This window comes from Vicugna pacos, chromosome 21 (genome assembly GCF_048564905.1).
Source record: "Vicugna pacos chromosome 21, VicPac4, whole genome shotgun sequence".
Classification (NCBI taxonomy): Eukaryota; Metazoa; Chordata; class Mammalia; order Artiodactyla; family Camelidae; genus Vicugna; species Vicugna pacos.
Window position 1 is genome coordinate 19,663,680 of NC_133007.1, and position 20,872 is coordinate 19,684,551.

Below are 20,872 nucleotides of genomic sequence, written 5' to 3' on the forward strand. Positions count from 1 at the left end.
CTCAAAGACCTTGTTAACTCAAGGAATATATTGGCTCAGGTGTTTAATAAGCATGACAAGAAGATTGAGTTCCTCAGATATATGTTATGTTGTCTTAAATAAATGTAACTTGAGGGGAAAAAAACTGAATTGTATCACTAGACATCTTTCAAGGTTGAACTTTTTCTCGTCTAGATTCTAAACTTCATAAGTTGAGGGATGTAGTACCTACCAAGTTCTGTGCAGTGTCTTTCACTTAGTAAGGTTCCATTACGCTTGAAACATTTAGGTTTGTTAAAATCCCAGAAACACCTTCAATCTTATATTTATGAAAAACTCCCTTGCTAATGACTAAGCCCTGGGCAGAACTTGTCTATAATTTTACATGTCCAGATTTTTTTCCCTTTTATGGATGGAGTTTTATAGATCATAAATTCAAATGCTCGGAGAACCTTAGAAGTTATTTATTCTCTCCCTCTCTACCAATCCTCTTGTGTTGAGTTACAGACTCAACAGAGCTCAGCTGAGATTGGCACTCTTCTAACACTAATAATATGTTTTATTTTTTCAGGATCTTTCTGCCAAGAGCTTAAAAGTAGTGGGGTGAGCAGGGAAAGGCATTTCCTCTCCAAAGACTGAATCTTGAAAGTCCATCCTTGCATCAGCCACAGGAAGGCTCTCTCCAGTCCCACCACACCTGACTTTAGCAGCTTTTCTTTAACAGGGGCTTAGGTAAGCTGGGTTCTTTTGTAGCTGTGCAATGAACTCACTGTGTGACTTCAGACAAACCATTTAATCTTGATCCTACAACGACTCACCCTCACTGCCTCTTAAGTTTGCTGTGCGAATACATCAGACACTATTCATGATAGGTTCAAGATATGTAGACGGTTAAAGGTCATTGACCTAAGTATAGATAATCTTTACATATTTGTCTTCAGATTTCTTTTTTTCTTTTCATTCAATTTATGGTAATTTCATGACAATAGTGAGTGTTCCCAGAAGATTAAATCCACAGTTTGTGTCTCTAGTCATGCTTTGTTCTAGATGATCAGCAGTCAGCTCTGCACCTCCACACCTTAAGCCATGTTTGCAGAAAGATGTAGGACTCAGCTAGAGAACCCAATGGACATCTCTGGAGCCTGGTGTCCTGGGTCAGCGGAGCTCTATAAGGCAGTGTTAAATTAAATGCATAAGCTGATTTCTTCCAGGCTCAAGCCCATATCACTCTGGGAACTGTGGCAACATCATGTCTACTGATTGGAATACCATGGACTGAGCCAGGGGGAGCTGAGAGAAGGCAGCAGAAGATAAATATAATGAGGAGATTAATCACTAGCACTTACTAGTGATTCATGACATTAACTCATTTAACCTTCAGGACAAACTTGCACACCCATTACTATCATTCCCCATTTTATAGAAGTGGAAACTGAGACACAGAAAGAGTGGGTGACTTTCTCAAGGAAATATTGAAGGTTTGGTAGAAAGTCAGAGGCATGATTTAATCTTCTGAAAAGAAGACTTTCCTCCATGCTGTGAAAAACTTAAATTAGAAGAATGATGGTAAACATACTAAGAGGATTATTACCGTAGTACAGTAGAGAAGTGAAGGCTCAACCTGAAAGTTTCCAGAAGGAGGAACTGATTCTTCCTTTCTTGTATTTCCATAGAAGAGACACTTTACTCTCCATAGAGCAGATTATTGGAGTGGATACTTCCTGTCTCTTTCCACTCATTTTTCTTCCAGTGCAGAGAGCAGGTGTAGATTATTTGAAATTTGAGAGCTTCATGCCCAGTGGGGTAACTTAACTTGCAGTATGTTTATGAAATCAAATTGCAATGTGATAACTATCTTCATTCTCCTTCACTCTTGTATTTTTGGCCCCTTGTTTTACAAGAGGAGACAGGGCTGTCTCAACTCTCCCTCCCATCGTGAAGCAAACAGGGGCAGATGTTCCTCTGTTTGTTGAAGATGGACCATTTTCCAGTTTCTTCTTTGCCATTTGAATGAGTTAGTCAAACCCTAGTCTTCCTACTAATGCCAATGCCATATTTAGGTTGAAGTGGTCCAAGTTGGCTTAAGATCCTAGCCACAATTACAAATCCAACTTACCAAAAACTCTGCATTTTGTGCTTTACTGAACAGCCATCAATAGAGATGATTCTTTCCACCTTATGTATCTATCTTCCTGCTATAATCCTGAGGAGAGGAAAGGTTATTGGCATGGAGATTCCAAGAAGAGCACCAGTGGAGACAGAAATAAAAGATTTGTATTTCCCAAGCTGTGTGGTGTTTTTTTTTTTTTCCTTCTCTTTTTCCTGGAAATGCTTTTCCCTAATTTTTTGAGTAAGCTCTGCTTCCCTGCTGGAGCAGTGCCAGAACAGGTTTTGTAAATAAGGATTAGGGATGGCTCACTTTAAAACAAGAATAATGCTGTTCCCCGTCCCCTCTTAGGTTCATAGTAGGACATTATAGAGCCTGGTGAGTTTTCTGTCATCTCATCTTGAATGGCAATGAAAACTCCATCTGAGTCCTTAGGACACCCTAATGGAGCGTCAGAAGTCATTAAACTAAAAGAGTAGAGATAAACAACAGGAGTCTTTGATCCCTGGGATAGTAATCAGTTCATTAAGAAATTAGAGGGTAAGGTCCGGTAACACGCTGTAACCATATTAAAGCCAAGGCAGATGTGACTTTGTGTGTTTTGGGGGCCTGATGGCCTAACCCAGATCTAATAAAGAAGGTGATTTTTATCTCTGCTCCTACTAACATTGTCACTCTCTGTACTGAGGGAGAAAATATGGGTGGGAGGAAAGTGAGATCCGCAAAGCTGAGCACCAGAATTTGTCCTGCACACAAATCTGGGAGTGCCCTTAGGGACACACCTATTGTATTTAATGTCTCTTTTCATTCTGTTTCTTCGTTTTCATAAAATTATAGAATTTCAGAGATTCAACTCCTTTTTCCATGAAGGAAACAGAAGCATAGCCCAGAGACATGATATGCTGAATGTCCCAGAGCAACTTGGTGATGGAGTAGGGACAACTGAGAAAATGAATTGATTGAGAGAATAAACATTTGTTGATCCTGTACCATGGGCCAGCTTTGTGCTAGGCTCCAAGAGCAGGATTAAAAGATGAAAAAAATATTAGTTGTTGCCTGCCCCCCTCAGGAGCAATAATGTGTTGGTGGTGTTGTAAAGGAACTGTGTGTAATATACAATGTGATCACTCAGGAAGGAGTGGCCATTTTTCCAGGAAAGGAGATACACAGACACACACACACACACACACAAACTTCATTCCAGTTGCAATATGCAATATAATTTCCATAACCAAAGAGGCGTATGGATGATTTGAAATGTTATGGTAAAGTGACATGCAATTTAATTGAGTAGGTTTGCATGACAGTCAAACTGAATAGTTACTGATTACATACTGAATTGATCTGGGATAGAAATTCACCCGTGTCTCAGACAGTATGGTTAGAAAGGCATGGCCTAAGAATGGCACCATATTGCAGGGCTGGGAAGAGCCCTGAAGCCACCAATTCACTTGATTAGAGCAAAACACATTTTCCCCATCAAAATTTCTCTTTAAATTATCCAGATAACTAGTGCTTCAGTTTCCAGTGTTTGGAAAGTTTATCACTGCAATAAATCCCAGAAGAATAAGCAGGTGTTACTAGACTCATTGTAGAGTAAATTGCTCACAGAGACAAGTGGGTTTGATAACAATGTCTCACCTTGAGAAGAGCTGTTCTTCCTGTAGATTAGAGTTGTCATTAAGTGCTTAGGTCCTCATTCTCACTAATGGCTCTTTTGCTTTTAGTTGCAGGCCAGATTGAGGACATCATTTGAATGCATTATCTGGAGAAGGTAATCACTACACCTCCACCATACAGAACACAGACATTGTTTAAGCTGTTGTTTATTGAACACATGCAGTGGGTCTGGTGCCGTTTTAAGTGCTTTACACATATGGGCATAGTGAGTGCTCACAGCACCCCCTTTGAAATTGATATTATTATACTCACTTTTACAGATGAGAAATCAGAGTTTCTAAGAGGTGAAATGATGTGCTTAAACTCTCACTGGAAGCTAACGGTAAAGGCTAGAATTTGACTTTGCATTCTCAATACTGATGCAATAAACATTATACCAAACATTTTAGGAGATGCAACAATATAAAAGTTGTGGTCCCTGATTTCTAGGATTTTACAATCCTTGTGAAATCAAAGTGATATCAGTGCTAACTTGTTAGAAGCAAAGAGTCTTATTGTCATATTTAAAAAGAAGAAGAGGCAATTGGGAAGGCTCCTTGGAAGAGATGGGAGCTTTGTGAAACTTCAGAAGAATTATTCCTCCAAGTTACCAGGGGGTGAAAGAGAATTCTGGGCAAGACTGCTTGAGCAAGTGTATAGGATATGCTTGGGAGTCAATAGGCAGATGAGTGAGTAGAGCGAATGGTACACGAGAAACTATCAGAGAGAACAAGGTGGGTAGAGGTGGGTGAAAAGAGCAACACCATAGATTATTCCCCACCCCCAAATATTGGAAGACTTTTAAAGCTACAAAATTTCTGATGTATTTCAGGAATTTTTAGTGGATAAAATTTTTTTCGTTGTTGCTATTTTGAGGAAATCTATTCAGCAGAGTATATCCAATAATATCGTCTAAGATTTTATTTCTCAGACCATCTCTCCCCAGCACTCTCTCACCCCCATCTATCTAGATAATAGGGGAGTCAGGGCGAAGGAAGTGAATCCAAGATGCTCTATGGGGCATGAGAACAAGGCGATAGTCGGGAGGCAGAGTGCTAGATGTCAACTCTGGAACCAGGGCCCTTCCAGGGCCAGCGGAGCCTGGGACAGTGCTTTCTTCCACGTCCAGGTCATTGGACTTGTTATAGATGAGTTGTTATACTGAGAGCCTTCTGATTAATTAAACCCCCTGGTTGATTCTCCATTGTGTTGAGTCCTGAGATTCTTCGGTCTTCAGTTTTGCTCTCAATGGATTACTGTTCTCAGTGAAGAGGTTTTCTTGCTTACTCTCTGTGTGGCACAAGCATGCAGTAAGTCAACAACCAGAGTTGAGGACAAATTACACCCCTCATCTTCTCTGTTTATAATTTGCTTCATTTTCCACTCATTGTAAATGTTATTGTGTCTGCTAATTTTTTGAAAATTCTGTTTTTTTTTTTTTAAGTTTAAAAAAATCACTCGTAACCTTTGTAGCTTGCTTTCTCCATGAGTCATAGAAGCTGTTGCAGGATAAACTTGAAGGAGTTGGGGGACAATATGTTGGATAAACTTTGCTGTGTTACGTGCTTTGAAGATCATCCCTGAGCAAGAGCAGCAGAATGAATTAGCAGGTACACAGCGAATCTGCGAGTGAGTTGGAAAGTATTTACTCACTGAAGTCATTTCTGGGAATGGAACTTGGAACAGACTCTGGAGGGTTCTGTGTTCTGTGTATGGATCTTATTTTGTTAAAACTGCAAAACCATTGTCATGGAGAGCATGGGGTTTAATCTTCCTGACTGTAGACCTCAAGCTGCTTCTGGTAAATGTTTTTACCACTTACGTACTGACTTGGGATGGGCCTCAGGTTGGTAAACATAGTGAAAATGGTAACAGCAGTGAGGTTAGCTCCCAGCTAGTGTATACTTATTATAGGCCAGAACGGTGTTAGATCCTTCACATACATTCTCATATTTATTGCTTAATAAAACTGAAAAGTAAGTATCTTTAGCTCCATTTTATATTTGAGAGTTAAAGTATCTTAAGGAAGGGGATACAGTTATACTGTCAGGCTTTTGTCTGATTCTAAGACCCATGTCCTTCACCATTGTAATATTCTCTCTCTCAGATTTGCTATTCTCTGCCCGACTAATGGGTGTGTGTATGTGTGTGTGTGTGTGTAGATGTCTCCTCCTATATATAAAGACACTCATACAAATGTATCTCTGCTTTCTTATTTTTTTAAATTTTTTAAAATTTAAATCTTCTAAAAAAATTTGGGGTGGAGGTAATTTGGTTTATTTATCTGTTCTTTTTAATGGAGGTACTGGGGATTGAACCGAGGACCTTGTGCATGCTAAACACACACTTTACCACTGAGCTATCCCCTCCCCCTGTATCTCTAGTCTCTTGAACATAGATTATTTGGTAGCACATAGTAGAACTATCACCACTCATCGTGATCTGCAGCTAACTGCAGAGACAGCCTTTCTTCTCTCCTTCCCACAGTCCAACCAACACACTTTAATGGAGGTAATTTTTTATTACACAGATGTGACCACATCACCACTGCTGTCAGGAAACTTTGGCAGTTTCCTATGGAAAATGTGATAAAGCCTTAACTCCTCAGCCCTCTTTATCAACTTCCCTTCTGCTTAATTTTTCAACCTCATATCTCATTACCTCTTCCTTCCAATTCCAGGTTCTTATCAGAGTAGGCTACCGCCATCCCACCAATATGCTTGCCTGTGCACCTTATTTCTTGATAATATCCCTCTTGCCTGAAATTCTTCATCTGTCCTAAGTCTTAAACATCTTTTAAGACTCAAGTGAAACATTTAAAATGGAGCCTGTCTTTGCATTTTCTGAGTGTGCACTAATTTGATTATGGTGTGCTTCAAAGTTTGCCTACGAGTATAATACTCACTCGTGTATATCTCTGCCTTATCTCACAACTCCCTTCCACCCGTGTGCCTTTTAAGCATAGGAACAATATCTGGCTCATTTTGTATTCATAATGTCTTGCTTGATGCTTAGCACATGCTCGGAAAATGTCTGTTGAGTTGAATCAGATATTCGCTAATGTTGCCCATGACTATACTTCATTTTAACATTGCACGGAATGTATTTATGCCATAAGATAACCAAAATGCTCATTTTTTTCTGATGTATTCAAACAATATGCCATGTTTGATCTACTATCTGTCTTCATGGAGCCACTAACTTAGACATTTAGGTCAAAACTGTAATTGAACTCACCTATAAAGCAGGAGTCAAGCATTTTAAGGACAAGTTTTTGTTTTTCAAGAAGGATCTTTCTGCATAATGGAGAAATTCAATTCAATGTCCCACTTCCTTGGTCCCAGAGGTCCCTATGAAATGTGAAGTAGCATGAGGTGTTGGAGATCAGTGTGTTAGAAATAATTCATCTAGTTTAGTCTGTAGCATACAATGCTTAATAAAAGCACTGTTCTTACGTAGACATTTATTTTCTTAATAATGATTAATTGTATCCCCAGAAGGTCAACTAAAGTTCTCCGTTAATTATAGCCACTGGCCAATCCTCCATCTCCAATGAAATATTGGATCCTTTTCTATTTCAAATATTTTAATGGGGAAGGGTATTGCTCAAGTGACAGAGCACATGCTCAGCACCCAAGAGGTCCGGGGTTCAATCCCCAGTGCCTCCTCCAAGCGGAAATCAATGAAGAAACCTAATTACCTCCCCTTCATGTAAAAAAAAAAAAAAGAACCAAATACTTTAAACTTATTTTTATACATGAATGTCTACTCGTGTCAGTGTTTTCTATCTTAAATTGAACATCTAAGAATTGAATGGCCACATTAAAACCTGGTCAGCCTGATCATTTTATTCACTTTCATTTAACAAATGAATTGGATCAACAACTTAGTGGTCTGATTCTAGCCACAAACTGAATTAGAATTCAAATAATGAGAGGAGACGTAGCCCATGGTCTTGAGCTGCATATGTTTCACCCATGCCTGCCTGGAAGGACACAGTAAAGTAGCAAAACTATAGTCTGAAACATGGGTTGGAGGAATACATTTATTATAAGAAAACAATTTAAACCCAGGTGCTGCAGGCAAGGGGAGCCCTCATAGAGACAAGATGCAGTCTTACTGGAAAAGATTTCAGAGCAATGAGGAAAAGTCTCCTGGAGATGTTTAGACCAGAAGACAATGCATTTCTGAGTGCCTATTCTGTGCCAGACATTGTTTTAAGTACTTGGAATATAGTGATGAGCAGCAACAACAAAAATCCCCACCATCATTAAACTTACATTCTAGTATGAAAAGAAAACAGGTGAACAAATTAACAAGTAATACAACAGGAGGCATTATAGAAGAAAAATAAAGTCATATCGTGTCAGGAGAAGTTGAGGAACAGACATAATTTCTGAAAGAGTAATCAGGAATCTCTCAACTGATGACAGGTTAGCAGAAACCTGAAGGAAGCAAGAATGAAAACCATGAAGATATTTTGGGAAGAGTGTTCCAGGCAAAGAGAAGAGCAAGTGCAAAGGCTGGGTGAGTGTATTTGGTGAGTCTGAGCTGGGATTAAAGTGGGAGGATATGAGATCAGAGAGGAAGCCAGAAGAAAGATCGTGTCAGACAGGCACTGATTCTTTTTTAATTTAGGTAAAGTTTATATACAGTGAAATGCTCACATCTTAGGTAGAGAATTAGATACATTTTGATTATATTCACCCATGTAACCTCATCTCAGAAACAATATAGAATGTTTCCATTATCCCTAAAATTTCCTTCATGCCCACTTCCAGCCAGTCTCCATCCTGCCCCCTGAAGCATACGCTCTGATTTTTTTCTACCGTGGCTTAATTTCACCTGTTCTAAAACTTCATCTGAATGGAATCATAGCGTGAGCATGTGTTCTTTTGGTAAGGCTTTGTTTCCCCAATATGTGTTTGAAATTTATCCGTGTTCTTGCATGTATCATTAGTCTATTCTTTTTACTTCTAAATAATTAGCATTCCAAAGTGTGAACATACAACAATTATTTATCTACTTTCATTAATATTGTTTTTGAATTATTTCCAGTTTCTGTGTTATGACATATAAGTCATTGTGTTGACATGTCTTTTCATTACTCTTGGGTAAATATTTAGAAGTGGAATTTCTGGGTCACAAGGTAAGTGTATTTTTGACTTTAAATGGAACAAAACAGCTAGACAGTTTTCTAAAGTAATTGTACCCTTCTTTGTTTCCTTCAGCAACACATCAGAGTTCTCTCCATACTCTCCAACATTTGGAGTTGTCAGCCTTTCATCTTTTTAGGCATTCTAGTGGATGTATAGAACTCTCATTAGAGTTTTAATGTGCATTTTTCTGACACTTACTGATGTTGAATATTTTTCATGTGCTCATTGGCCATTTTTATATCTTTCTTTGTAGAGAGTCTATCCAAGTAAGTTGCCAAATTATATTATTAGTTTGTAGGAAGTCTTTATATATTCTGCATACAAGAAGGTAAGGACTTTCAATTTTATTGCTTTCTTAATGTGAAGGGAAGCCATGGGAAGGTTTCGAGCACGGAATAATGCAAAACCAGGGGAATCGTTCTGTGATTTTGCATTGCACAACTTCAGGGGCTGCCATTCCCACTTGTAGCCATCATAGATATGTATATTTGTTACAGTTTTCCATCAGATGTCAGTAAACACCTTCAGGAAGAGACAGCTTTTTAAAACTCACTCAAAAACACTATTTGAGTTAGTAGTGGATCACTGCCATGAACTTTTACTAGGATTATTCTGCATTTTGTGTGAAAACTGGAGTGCCACAAGGCAAGGTTAAGAAGTTTTCCAAGCAGAAGTTTGAAATGATCACTTCTTTTAAGCTGCATGAGGTAGGAGAGAGAAAGACAATGTAAAGTAGTAACAGTTTCCAAACAGAATTCAGAGGAGACATGGACCCAGGATATATTGGGGTAGACAATGAAACTTTTCCGCCTTTCCAGGCTCTTTAACTAGTGTAAGTTTCTCAAAGTAAGAAGTGGCCCCAGAATATAGATAAAATCAAGGGCAAGACTGTAAAACCCTTTCTTAAAACGCTTTGAAAGATGTAAGATGATACTCACTCGACTCTCTTAGCTAAGCCAAAGAGAGGCTAAGAATCACAAAGGCATCGTCTTGACTTCCTGCTCCAAGTAGGGGGCAGCCTGTCTTAAAAGGGATGGTGGGAATGGATTGTATCTTTTGGAATGAACTATAACCTGATACATAGAAAGCCTACAACATTTTTAAGGAAGTGCTGCTATGAGATTATACTAAGAAGGGTCAAAGATGATGGAAAATGAAACAGATCTCTGAGACCTTGACTTTCTACAGGCTGGAAGTATGCTGAAAAAACTACTCAGCTACAAACACAGCCATTCCTTACAAAAAAAGAAAGATATCTAGATGGTAGTATCAATTCCCAGAGAGAAAGACCAAGAGATGAGAAGAATGGGTTAAGGAACTCTTCTCAGGGATTAGCACTGGGCCCTAATCAAGGAACATTCTCTACTGTTGTAGAAGGTGGAATTAACAGGTACATATTTGGGGGTGAGAATTGCCACGGACCAGTAGTTCCATGAGTTTCTTGTCCTTTGTCTCTCTTTATGAGAGTATCTATGGTCAGTATCCTACTGCTATTCAACGTTCTATCTTGTATGTGTGGGAGGAGAGAAGGTCATTGTAGTTCACAGGTCCCTGTATGAAAAGGAGCAGTACTGGAGGAGCTGCACTTGACAGACTACAACCAAGGTGCTTCATCGAGATCTGTACCAGATTTATGTGAGGAGATCATGGACATTAAGCCTGATGCTCTGATTGGATGAAATTTTGGGATATGAAAAAGGAGTCACTATAATTTGCATGTGGGAGGAATATGAATTATTCTGGCCTTCGTTGACTGTGGTAGACTATTTGCAAAGCTAGCTGCAATGACTCCTTATATTCTGCATGTCCCTTTACCCTTTCTATTCAGAAGCAGAGTCACTCCCCTCTCTTGAATCTGGAATGGCCCTTGCCAGTGGTGATTTGCTTTGTTTGACAAAACGTGGCAGGAGTGATGGTGTGTAACTTCTGAGGCCTGGCAGAATACCAGAAAGTGATATTATGCAACTTCCACCTTTAATCTTTTGAAACTCTTCTGAGACTTCCCAGGAAGAAAGAAAACACGGAGGAAAAGGCTGAGCCATCAGCCAGCACCAACTATCATACTTAGGAGTGAAGCTGTCTTGGGACTCCCAGCTCAGCCTGGACAAAAGTCAGACAATTCACAGAAATTTGCAAAATAATATATTGTTATTATTTTAAACCTCTAAGTTTTTGTGTGCTTTATTACAAAGCAATAGATAGCTAAAGCAGAAATCGAGTCTGTTAACAAAAATTTTCTACCAAAGAAAACCCCTGGCTCCGATGGCTTCATGAGTGAATTCTGTAGTATTTATGAAAGAAATAAAGCCATTCTACACAAATACTTCCTAAAATAAAGAAGGAAGACCATACTTCACATCTCGTTTTTTGATGTCAGCAAAATTGTGATGTAAATAACAAAGTATATTTATTACAAGTTTTAGGCCAATATTCCTCATGAACATACATGCAAATATGCCTAGGAAATATTGGAAAATTGAGTCAAGCAATATATGAGACAAAAAAATATATCAGTGCCAAGTCAGTTTAATCTCAGAAATGCAAGATTGGTCTAAAAACAATCAAACAATAATTTGCTACCTAAATAAAACAAAAGTAGAAAATATGGTCATCTCAGTAGATGCATTAGAATTGAACATTTGATGCTGATTTATAATTAAGAAATACTCAGAAAAATACTAACAGAAAAGAACTTCCTCTGATAAAGAACATCCGTTAAAATCCTACACTGAACAGACAGAATGTTTTTTCCTTAGGATCCAAAATAAAGCAGGGATATTTCTTAGCTCTTCTATTCATCATTGTAGTTCAGGTCCTAGCAAGTAGTAAGTTAAGAAATATAAATAAAAGTGTTGGTGTTGGAAATGAATAAATATCTATTAATTGATTTAAATATGTATTTTAAAATAACATGATTGTTCACGTAGAAATTTCCAGGGACTCCTTCCCCCCACTGAGGCAAAGAAATAGCCTACTCACGAATCAGCAATAGATGGCAAAGCTATTTGGTGAAATTTTAATTAGGAATACGATACTTACACAATTCCCAAATATCTCCCCACATGTCACTTGTCAGTTACAAAGAGAAGCAATGGTTAAACTTAACTATGGAAATACCTCACAGACATCATTTTAATCAAGCAATCAAAGTTAGTGTCACCAATAATGGGACACACAATGGTACAAAGTTACAGCCACCAATCTTGTGCCTCTTGATACGATGCGCTAAAAAGAACAAAACATCACTCACAGTATTCTTGTCTAAGATGTACAACCTGAATCTAATCATGAAGAAATAGTAAAACAAGCAAACAAACAAACAAAAAAACAAATTGAGGGACATTCTAAAAACTGACCTTCACTCTCCAAAAATATCAAAGTCCTAAAAGGCAAAAGAACTAAAGAGTCCAGCCAACTAAAAAAAAAAAAAAGAAAAAATTAGAGATTTTGGATTGGATCCTGAATTAGAAGGAAAAAATTATATAGAGGACATAAAATTTGAATATAGACCATATAATAAATGATAATATTATATTGGTACTAAGTCTTCTGAATTTGATCATGTACAGTGGTTTTAGAAGAGAATGCCCTGTTTTGGGGAAATGCATATTGAATTACTAGGAAATAAGGGGCTATTGTATTTGCAATGTTCTCTCAAATGATTTAGAAAAAAAATGGATGTTTCTGTATGCTTGTGCATAGAACAAGGATATGAAGAAGTGCTTTATTGTTCTTACAATTCTTACAGAGCTTTCAAACAACTTCAAAATAAAAAGTGTTTTTGAATAGTGGTAGAAACAATGATAAACAGGATAATGCATGCCCCGCCTACTGCATTCAAATCTAGTTTTAAAGACTCCTAAGGACCAGAAAACCAAAACAAAGAAACAAAAATCCATATCAGCAGGTCAGTTCGACCTTATGGGTCACCGGATTACGACTCTTGAACTAATTTTCTCTGCGTTTCAACCGCTCTGATTTTGCCCTTCAATACGACAAACACGTCTTTTAAGTTATGTCGACTACTGGAGCTGTGAAAGCGTTCTTCTGCACGTGGAGCAGTAGCGAGGGGAGGTGGACATTCTGATTTTCTCTAAATACTTTGTCACCAATTTCAACACCGAAGAGAAGAACTTTTCCATTTAGCCTTTGTTTGATTTTACCATTTGTTTGTTCCCAGTGCCTAAGTTAACAGAGCCTTAATAAGCATAAACAGCCCTAAGAACTCAAGGGTGAGGACGTGGGTAAAAGGAAACAGCACCAAATAAGTTCAGTTTATTCTTCATCATACAAAACACATTCCTTTAGACTTACTGTAGCCTTGTGCATACCATTGGACTAAAAATAGACCCAATGTTTATTCCTAGAACATTGTTTGCTTTACTATTGTTAAATTCTCCAGGCAAAGTGGTTTTTCCCAAGAGATTACATTTGGAGATCACGAAGCTGAGGTTCTCTGTCCCTTCATCCCAGAAGTCATCCTTCCCAGGCCCTCATAATACGAACACGCGCTCTGTCTCTTATTTGTACACGCACGTTAGAAGGGCCACTCTCACGTCCATGCCTCTGTCTCCTCGCCTGTAAAATGAGAAAAAATAATCATAACCACCCTAGTTACCGCAGATCTAATTATGTAAGCATACTTCTTAAGGGCATCTTACACGTTTTAGAACACTGTGCTCATGGACAGGATTATATGGTTGTCAGGGACCCCCACGAGGTAAATTTCTTCAGTATTACTTGTTATCATTTAATATTAGAAAGAGTGAGAAGGATGTCAGAAAGATTTCTCTAAATGATCTCTTTATGCTTTGGGCCTCTCCTGGTCAGTCTCAGCTCCTGACTGCCTGCAGTTCCTCCCACCCACCCTACCATGCTGCGGTGGCCAGAAAATGTTTCCTGACTTGATTTGCCAGTGACACACGTGTCAATAACTTGAACATACTCCATATAAAGTGCAGAGCTGCCATCTCATAGTCAATAATAGGAAAAACGATTATAAACACGGTTGACTGTCTTGTGATGTGTGAGTCTGTATTGATTTTTCCGGATGGCAGCCTCATGAACAGATCTTGTTAGGACTCTTACGTGACACGGAGAAACCTGTCTAGAAATAACCAAACAATCAGAACACTGTTTTAAAGGGAGTCCCTTCTAACTAGTCCATATATTGTGCATTTCTTTTTATGTAAACCCAATATACTATGAGCTCCTGCAGGTCAACGATAAGGGCTTATAAGTGTTTTATCCTTTACAGACAGAATTAATGGTGAACATAATTTAGTGACAATGTAGTGTCACTGAACCAACTGTCATCAGAGCCTGAACCTTAGACAGCTTTTAAAGTAGGATAAAGAGGCTCTCATTGACAGCCATGTACTGCTGATGTGGGTGGAGTCAACTGTGAGCTAAATACTTAGCCTGTGTGGGAGGAAAACCATTAAAACCTTGGTATTTTAGACTTAGAGACAAAATAACAATAGCTCCTGTTGTTACTATTGGTATTAACATTTTAAATTTTGGGGAGGAGGGTATAGGTCAAGTGGGAACACATGCTTAACATGCACAAGGTCCCGGGTTCAATCCCCAGTACCTCCTCTAAAAATACGATAAATAGGTAAAATAAATAAATTACCTCCCTTCCCCCTGGGGAAAAAAAAAAAAAAAAAGCATTGTAGCTTTTATTTATTTATTTATTTTTTGACCTGACAGGAGAATAAAGAGAAAGGACACCAATGTTTATTGCATATGTTGCGTTTCATGGTCTCTCAAAGTTCACAGCAATCCTTTGAGGTAGGAAGAAAAGTCCTGGTTATGTTCGTTTTACCCCTAAATATGAACATCTCATGTTTCAGTGCTCTTAACTGAGAAGTTCAAAAGCCTTTGTAAGCATGAATTCTCTGTTAAGCATGAAATAGCAGTGAATTAGACGGGAGTATCATGACCTTATTTTCCAGAGGAATAAATTCAGGAACAAAGAGGTGAAGAGGCTTGCTTCCAACCAGCCAGTAATTAGATTTAAAGCCCAGGTTTATAATATGCCATTTGCTCATCTAATTATTAATTTGATGCATGCTTGTTAAGGACCTACCGTGAGCCAGGTATCTGGGAGAGGCTGGGAATTCAGCAATGTGACAGAGATGGAAATCCCTGCCCTTAGGCAACTCAGATCTTAGTGGGAGGAATCAGACAATAAATCGGGAAGAGAGTAAGGACAGAATGTCTGTGTATGTGTGTAACTGTACTCTGACCTAGCTTTTAACACAACGTGACCACTCTGGTGGCTGCATTAAGCAGATTGAAAGGGTCACAAGAAGTATGTAGAAATGGACAGCATTTAGAAGGCTAAATCATTAATTCACGTGAGAGATGATGGTGGCTTGGTGCAGGCTGCTAGCAGTGGAGAGACTGACAGTGGTGGGCTCTGGTTTTCACTTAGGACTGTCACTCCTGCTAGCTTGTCACTCACATCACTTAAATAAATGACCAACATTTATAATGATGATTTTTAAGAAAAACTAAAGTGGATGAGGAGGGCGAAACAACTTTCGGCCTTGAAGGGCAGTTACGAGTAAGCAAGCAGTTTATTTAGTTCTGTCTCTTAGGAGAATTAAGCACGGATAACAATAAAACCCGATTTTCAGCCGGACACGACAGCAATCATCCTCACAGACTCACATGTCACATAAAACTCAGCACCGTTTGTAATCATTTTTCTATTGTTGATCAGAAGAGAGTAATTCTGCAGTTTAGCTGTTCTTTGTACACATGATTGGCTTTTGTTTCACCAAGAGTCAAGTCACAGAACATTCTGTGGCCAACACGTTGAGCATGTTTAGTGGCGGGGGGGGGGGGGTGGGGGGAGGAGGCACATCTCAGAAACCACAGTGGATCCCTGAGGCAGGCTTGCTCCTCAGAGGTCTTGTTCTGAGCCTTCAGTGCCTCTCCGTGGGGCATGACAGAATGGGAGCAAAAATGCAAATGGCATTTTAGCATTACTATGCAAGTGATTCAGACCACGTGGACACCCTGAACAGGTCCCAGGAACCCCAGGAATCCCTAGAAAACACTTTGAGAGCTTCTTCTTACACAACAAGGCAACTGAACAAACGTGCAAAAATGTGGACTCGTTTCGCAAACTTAATAAAGGAGACTGACACAAGAGTACACTGTATGATCCTGTTGCTATAAAAAGTATGGGAACAGGCAAATGAAACTATGCTGTTGGGAGTTAGAACAGGGGAGCGTGACTGGAACGGAGCAGGCGGGGTGGGCTTCTGAGGCGTTCTTAATGCTTCGTTTCTCTTAACCTGGGCCCTGGTTATGTAGGTGTGTTCCGTTTGAAAATGTATAGATCTGTATGTACCCTTGTAACCCTTTTCTTTACACTTACTACACTTCAGTAAAGAATAAAAAATCAAAATATTATAAAAACTCAGCTGCTAATCCACTTAACACTCAGAGTCATAAATCTGTCCAGATAGCATCTTTTGAGTTGAGAATTCCAGGCTCCTAGCAACAAGCTTTTGACTTCAGCCCATCCTTCTGGCTTTCACATGAATGACCTCAATTTGAAAGATTATAAACAATACTTTTGGGTGTGGAAGCACCACCGTAATCCACTTCTTGGTCCCCAGCTGTTTCCCAGATGCGTCTTCGCAATAAATACCTTTGTCCCTTTTGTAGGGTGGAGAACACTTATTAGGGAGTGGGCTGAGGCAACATTTGTCTTTTACCACAATCCCATTTCTAAATTTCCTGTTTTCCCATCCCCTCTCTCATGAATTTTACTATAGGTAAATGCCCTTAACCTTTTTTGTGCCACAAACCCCTTTGGAACTTTGATGACGCTCACAGACACAGAATAATGGAATAATGTTTTTAAGTCCATAAAATAAAATGTATAAGTTTATAGGAAAATTAGATTGATGTACAGTTGTGAAAATGTTAAAAATGTATTTCTGATAAATAGGTGTTTATCAATTCTTGAAAATTAATATTTAGGATACTCAAAATTAAATCAATATCTAGCAGTGAGTCTACTGAAATTTCAATGTAATTAAGTATTTAAATAGTATTCTGAGACATCTGTAATAACTATAATATGACACAAAATTATCTGAATTCTATGGATGACAAATGGAATCACATAGAATCCACCTGTGGGTTGGTCTGTTTGTTTCATCTTCATTTATAATGAAAGGAAATACTAATTTTCAATTAGGGGGTAATGAAAAGAACGATGTAATTTTTTCCTGCATCCAAGTACACATGTGTGCTGAATTTTGTTTTCAGAGCCTCAAAGCACCTGAGATATAGGGAGACCAGATTAAGAACTCATGGTTCCAGATTCAGTTTTTCTAACCAGTTTTGCATACCTGCAAGTGATCAGCCTCTCAGTCCTCCTGGTCTGCAGACGATAGCTAGGCCACATTTCCCACCTCTTTTCAAATTGGCTACTTTTGGAATAAGCTTGTGTCTGTCTTGAACAGATCCACAACAAATGGTCAACACAAGCCAGCATTATGAAGTGGGTTTCATATTGCCCCGCGTCCAGCCTCCTACACCTCATTCTGCATCTTAGAATGTGTTACTCACAGCACCCGGCTCTGAGTCCTCATCTGTTGGTTTTCATTACAAATAACAGAAGCCCTGATTCAAGCAGTTTTAAGCAATAAGAATTCATCATACGTAAGAAGTCTCAAACAATGGTAGAATTCAGGTTCAGGATTATTTTAATCAGTGGCTTAATGATGTCATCAAGTTTCCAGGTCCTCTGTGCCTCTCCCAGCATTATTTCCCAGAGTGAATTCTGTGGAATGTTATTTATCCCAGGAAAGAGATGTCCAGTAAAGCAAAGAAAGAAAGAAACAATAGTCCCAGCAAACAAATATGCTCAGGAAACATTCCATAGAATATGCTCATTTTATAGACTCATAGTTTTAATTAGCGTATATATGTGTGTGCAAACGTTAGTCTTCAATAATGATTTTGTTTAATATTATAATTTACAGGAAAAAGTATATGCAAAGATATCAGTAGTGCTCTGTTCTAGGCCCCACATGTCTCCTCTCTGAAGTGAAGTAAGAGCTGAGTGATGACATCTTCCAGGGGACATTCTACAGCAACCAGTGTTTCTTCATCCAAAAAAGGCGTACGTGTAAAGGCGTAAGTGGTTTTTGTTCTGTTTCGCAGGGAAGATGGATTGAATCGTTGAGTCTTATTATCTGATAGAGGCAGCAACATGTTCATGTTGCAGAAAAACAGGTGCCCTTATTTTTTGTTAACAAAGAAGCTGTGTAGTGAAGATAATTAGCAAAGCATTTTAGCAATTCCATCCAAAAAATAAATTTCAGGTGAACTGAAGATATAAATCTAAAACCATAAACCATGTAAGGAACTAAAAGAAAATACAACATTACACCAAGACAGAAACTTTCACCAAAAGGATATAAACACTGACTCATAATTATTTGGAAAATAAAAAGATGCCATAAACAAAGTTACAAATTAAACGATAAAGGTAAAATGTAACTGAAATCCATGGCCAAGACCTGAGCCATCACATATAAAGAATATCTAAAAATTATAAGTAAAAATAACCAGGTCTAGTTTAAATTAACAAATGAGAAATGTAAGCTTGGTTGAATCAATGTTCTTTAGGATTCCCCTTATACACTTGATAATTTATAAAGGTCAATGAAGGTGTCAATAGAATAGGATCCATCTGTTCCATTTATTCTTTAAATTTAAAACATAAAGTATCAGGTAATTTTCTTTTTAAGATAGGATTATTTGAGTGAACTTGATTCTCAAGCTGTAGGGATTATATTTGTTTTAATTAAAGTCGTTTGTGTGGCACCTAGGAGGGCACCTTACACAGATGAGTGGGTTTTTGTGCTTTTGTTTGTTTGTTTGCTTTTTAATCAGTGTATTTGTATTTTCACAATCTTACCAGGCATACCTATCCCAGATGAGTGTTTAATGATGATGATGTGGTCTATAATAATGTTCACACAATATGGGAAATATTTTGCAATCATATAGACTTCTTTATGACAGCAAACATGACTGATGAGATCAATATCTGTATATATATATTTAAATTAATCAACTTTTTTTTTTTAGAGCCTTTAAGGTTTGGAGCAAACTTGAGTGCAAGGTAGAGAGTTCCCACATCTCTGCAGGGCGGTACATTTGTTACAAAGAACAGACACTGAAACATTATCAACCAAAGTCCATAGTTTACATTAGGGTTTATTCTTTATGTTGTACACTTCATAGGTCTTGACAAATGTATAATGACAGGAATTCTCTATTGTATTTATAGCAAATAGTTTCACTGTCCTAAAAATCCTGTGTGCACTGCTTGTTCATCCCTCTCTCCCCAACCCTTACAGTCTCTATAGTTCTGCCTTTTCCAGTATGTCTTACGGTTGGAATCAAAAGTATGTAGCCTTTTCAAATTGGCTTCTTTTATTTAATAATAAGCATTTAAGAGTTCATCATGTCTTTTTTTTTGTGGTTTGATAGCTCATTTCTTTTTAGTGCTGAATAATATTCCACCACTGGAAGTGTACCACGGTTTATGTATTTATCCATTCATCTACTGAAGAACATCTTAGTTGCTGCTGGGGCAACAAAGGGAATTATGAATAAAGCTACATAAGTACGAATATGCAGCTTTTTGTGTGGCAGGATGTTTTCCACTTAATTGGGTACATATTTAGGACCGTGATTGCTGTATCATATGTAGGAGAATGTCTAATTCTGTAAGAAACTGCCAAACTGTCTTCCACAGTGGTTTCACCTCTCTGCATCTCCAGCAGCAATGAGTGGCATTCCTGTTGCTCTGTACTTCCGTCAGCATCAGTATTGTCAGTGGTTTGAATTCTGGCCATTCTAATCTCACTGTTTTTCGTATGAGGTAGCTTATCTTTTCCTATGGTTATTTCCTATCTGTATATCCTCTTCGGCGAGGGGTCTCTTCAGATCTTTTGCCCATGTTTAAACTCGGCTGTTTGTTTCCTTATTGTTGAGTTTTAAGTGATTTTTGTTTGCATAGATTTTTGAGAATAAAAGAAGAATAAAGCCAGATGGGATGAGCCCAACTGTCTGTCTTGTTTTCACTCTGCAAGTCTGTGATGTGGAACTCAAACACCTGTTGGTCCAGCAAGCAATGTCCATCTACTTGGTATGGATACAGCGGTCAAAGCAGTGACAAGAACTGGTACGCAAGCACTGAGCAAAGATTTTGTCTGAAGGTACCTGTTGGCTTCTCTGTCACTAGCCCTTGATCTAACCAGCCAGTCCATCCCCATGTGAACTTGTGGATCCTTCTCTGACTCCCACTTCAGCACAGTTTTAAAGCTCTAAGATGTTCTGGTGAAAAGAATTGTTTAATTTAGTTTTAAACACTGTTTCTAAGCTTATTTGACAAGAAACCCACTGACAGCCTACAGAACCAGTGGGCCACTGAACACACTGGGAAACACAGGCAGGAGGCAGGCATTAAACTGCCTTCTATTTGCTTTACAAGTCTTTTCTGCCTTACACTGAAATCTTTCATTAACCTAATGGTGGCCTTTCCTCAGTATACTGGGAGATTTTGCCTCAGCAAACCAAAACCTAACTTTTAAAGTTCCATGTTTTCGTAAGAATTCTGTCTGCCCAGAAGTTGTGCCAGCAAGGCAACCAATCCGTGAGCCAAACAACTCAAATATTTGCTTTGTCCCTTGCTCGTTTTTCATTTTTCCCTTCCGCGCTCATTTTCTGTACCATCTTTAGCCCTCATGCTTCCTGCCTCATGGTTACCAAGGGGAAAGGCCGACCAAAATGCTGCATTCTGCATGAAGTTGTCACCCCAGGGGGGACGAAGGGAAAGGAGAGGGACAGAAATGGACAGCCAGCTGAGTCTGCTTCCTTTTCAAATGAGTTCCTGCAAATTCTATCCAAGGATTTCTGCTCC

At 38.6% G+C, this 20,872-nt stretch overlaps 1 long non-coding RNA gene across 2 annotated transcripts; it reads left to right on the top strand.

The window, feature by feature from the left end:
- Positions 1-3,819: 3,819 nt before the first annotated feature.
- On the top strand, positions 3,820-18,066 carry LOC107034000 (uncharacterized). Of its 2 annotated transcripts, XR_012062588.1 has the most exons (4): positions 3,820-3,860; positions 5,219-5,355; positions 8,179-8,272; positions 17,919-18,066. It is a non-coding gene; the product is annotated as an uncharacterized lncRNA (long non-coding RNA). The 2 variants fall into 2 exon arrangements; XR_012062589.1 differs by lacking the exons at positions 3,820-3,860; positions 5,219-5,355 and adding an exon at positions 5,509-5,546.
- Positions 18,067-20,872: the final 2,806 nt, after the last annotated feature.